Source organism: Jaculus jaculus, chromosome 5 (assembly GCF_020740685.1).
Source record: "Jaculus jaculus isolate mJacJac1 chromosome 5, mJacJac1.mat.Y.cur, whole genome shotgun sequence".
NCBI classification, from domain to species: Eukaryota; Metazoa; Chordata; class Mammalia; order Rodentia; family Dipodidae; genus Jaculus; species Jaculus jaculus.
Genome location: NC_059106.1, coordinates 70,856,915 through 70,860,475, shown reverse-complemented (window position 1 = coordinate 70,860,475; position 3,561 = coordinate 70,856,915). Strand labels below are relative to the sequence as shown.

Sequence of the window (3,561 nt, the reverse complement as noted above, 5' to 3'; positions counted from 1 at the left end):
ATAATAAATTAAGCCAGGTGTAGTGGCACATGCCTTTAGTCCCAGCACTTTGGAGGCAGAGGTAGGAGAATTTCTGTGAGTTTAATGCCACCCTGAGACTACACAGTGAATTCCAGATCATCTTGGGCTAGAGTGAGACCCTATCTCAACAAACAAACAAACAAACAAACAAACAAACAAAAAGAGGTGGATGGTGTATCTGAGCACAACACCTGAGGTTGCCCTCTGGCCTACGCACATGCACGCATGCACACATGCACACACACCACACATATGTGGAAATAAAATTGCATAGCCACCCTTATCCCACACGAAAAGTTCTGATGTCAGCTGTTCCAAGTTCCTGTCACATTTGCATGTTTGATTTTTGTCCTTAGTTTAACTGCTTCAAATCCCCAAAATAGGGGCTGGGGACATGGCTGAGTTGGTAAGAGTGCTTTCTACGCAGGTATGAGAACCTGAGTTTGGTCACCAGCACTCACGTAAAAAGCTAGATGTGTGCTCGGTTTGGCTGCACATACACTGAAATTGGAACACTACAGAGAAGATTAGCATGGCCCCTGTGCAAGGATGATAGGCAAATTTGTGAAGCATTCCACATATGTGTGTGTGTGTGTGCGTGTATTATATATATACATATACATATATATATTTAAAGCTAGATGTGGCCACACATGCTTGTAACTCCAGTGTTGGGGGGGGTGCAGAGACAGGAAGATCACTGGAACTCTTTGGTCAACCAGTCTCACCAAAACCTGAGGTGCTTCAGGTTATGAGAGACTCTGTCTCAGGGAAACAAGGCAGAAGAGAGATAGAGGAGGGCATCCAACATTATCTTCTGATCCCCACATGTGTGTACTCAGGACACACATATCTGTATATACTAGAGAATACACCATATGCATATAACACACATCACATTTCACACACAGTAAAAATGGTAGCTCTGGGCTGGAGAGATTCCTCAGTGGTTGAGGCGCTTGTCAGCAAGCCAAAGGACCCCAGTTCGATCCCCCAGGATCTACATAAAGCCAGATGCACAAGGTGGTGCATGTGCCTGGAGTTTGTTTGCAGTGACTAGAGTCCCTGGCACACCCATTCTCTTTCTTTCTCTCTCTCTTAAATAAATAAATAAAATAAAGGTAGCTCCTAGAAATCAAATCATATCATAATCAAATTCAAGGCAGAAAAATTGGGGCAGCTGTCTTTTAAACCATCTCCTTTTCACTAAGCAGTGTGTGTGATCTTCCCTAGAAGTGACAAGGGAAAGTCCCCATCATGACTCCTAGCAATACTAAAAGCATCATGACAGGCATCTCTCTGCATACATTACATGGACTAGCTGAATGCAGACATCCCAAGAACTAGGTGCATTTCTTTTGAGAAAGGGTCCCATGTAGCCTGGGCTGGCCTTGCTATTTAGCTGAGGCTGACCTTAAACTTCTGATTGTCCTGCCTCTGCCTCTGGAGCACTGGAATTACAGGAGAGGGCCACCATTTCTGGTTTTATGTGGCATTGGGGAACCAACCTGGGGCCTTGTGTATGCCAGATGCATGTTTTCCTCACTGAGCTGTGTTTCCAACCCCCACAATAGGTGCTATGCCTAAGCTACAGGAGATTAAACAAACTTGCCCAGTATTTCTCAAAAATTAACTGTAAGAACTGAGATTTGAACATGGATAACTAGGCTAAGGCTTATGTTCTATAGCCAAACTGGACAGTTATGATCACTTGTTCAGGCTTAAACAATGGCTGGTGAAAGAAGGGACTTGTCTACTTACTTCCTAAGCACAGGAGACATGTCTACCACAGAAGCCAAACTGGAGATCCATAAACTGACGAATAAGGGTGGATAGTGTGGGTAGAAACTAGAAACTGCACCCATAGCTCATTAGATGCTAAGAATGCTCCTGTCTTAGTCTGCTCAAGTTGCATGACAAAATACTAGAAACGTGGTGACTTACAAAGCAGGCATTTATTTCTCACCATTCCGGAAGCTAAGAAGTCCAAGATCAAGGTGCCGGCCCAGGAAGATTTCATTGGGAGTCCCTATTTTTTGGCCTGTAAGTAATCACCATAGCACAGTGTGTTCATATGGCCTCTTGTATAGAAAGCCAGGATTGGAGGCAGAGAGACAGAGACAGAGTCAGAGGGAGAGAGGTGTCTCCTTGTTTAGAACCCTAATCTCATCACCAGAGCCCCACATTCATAACCTCACTAACACTATTACACTCCCCCAAGACCTCATCTTGAAATATCACATTGGGAATCAGCACTTACACATACGAATTGGGGTGGGGTGGAGTTCTCCATTCATAACATCCCTATGTGACCTTTTCAATGTAGACATGTCCAGTAATTCCCCTCTCCTTTTCCTCTTCCATTTATTGATTCAATTAATTATCTTGGACATATCATATGAGTCTAACCTTAAAACACTGCAGTCTAGTGGGGGAGAAGACAAGAAACAGTTAAGTCACGACTCACAGTGGCACTTGTTAGAGGGCCAAATGCCTGGGCTCGTTTAGAGACGTGCCAGATGGAACGGCAGCCCCAGTTCTCCTGTCGATCATGGTGGCCAATGCGCTGAGATAGAGAACAGAAGATCCCAGTTAACTTGGGGACAGGATTTTGGACGTCCTGGGAGAAACCATTTGAGGATAGAAAAATCTCAGCTGCCAGAACCAGTTTTAGAGAAAGATGATTTTCTGTGGCTGGGGGTAGCTGGACTAAATGTGGATGAGACTGAAGCTTAGAGACTGTGATATCATCAGAAGATATTTAGGGAGAGATGTTAGTGAAGGGAGACAACATGCATGATGGTATCAGGTCAGGCCAGCCTGCCTCCAGGGTGGCAGTCAGCCGAGCAGCTGGGTAAGTTGATGCTCAGGTGAGGACTGGGCAGGCAGACAGCACCCCTGCAAAGTTGAGGAACATATTACCCGAGGAGGAGTGCCGGAGTTAAGAATCGAATCGGTGGCTCCGTAGTACCCAAGGCTATGTGAAAGAAGCAAGAGTGGGGTGGAAAGACAGATGTTCCTGCTGCCTGGAGCTCAGGCTGCCGACAGAGGGACAGGGCTATCATGAGCGCGGCTGAGAGCTAAGTCCTTGTTCTAGCCAAGGAGCGCGGTTGTCGTGATTCCAGAAATGCCACACGAGAGGCCAGGAAGCAAGATGTCTCTGTGGTGTCACGGGAGATGTCAATTCAGGACAAGTGCCAGAGGGGCGGGGAGAGCTGGCTCTGACTCCATCTCCACACTGCTGCGATCGTGGGCAAGGACCGTAAACCTCCACTTCTCGTTTCCTTTGCACCTGGTTACTAAGGACAGTTATCAGTGAGGATTAGAAGAGCTGTTTGTGCAAAGTGCCCAAGTGCTTGGCACACAGGGAGGGTGCGGTTTCTGCCAGAGTCAAACATCCCCTGGTGGAATGGGAGACTTGTGAAACTCGGGAGCAAGTTGTAAGGCTTGTGAGGTCCCTTCCCAAGGGGTCACACGTGTGAGCAATTGTCGGGGAAGAGGAAGCATCAGGGGTATAGCTTGTGCAGTGACGTGGCTTCC

General features: G+C 46.6%; 1 non-coding gene across 1 annotated transcript; it reads left to right on the top strand.

Annotated features, from left to right (window-relative positions):
• The first annotated feature begins 498 nt into the window (after positions 1–498).
• Positions 499–605, top strand: LOC123461131. The gene has a single exon (XR_006637449.1). It is a non-coding gene; the product is annotated as a U6 spliceosomal RNA (small nuclear RNA).
• Positions 606–3,561: the final 2,956 nt, after the last annotated feature.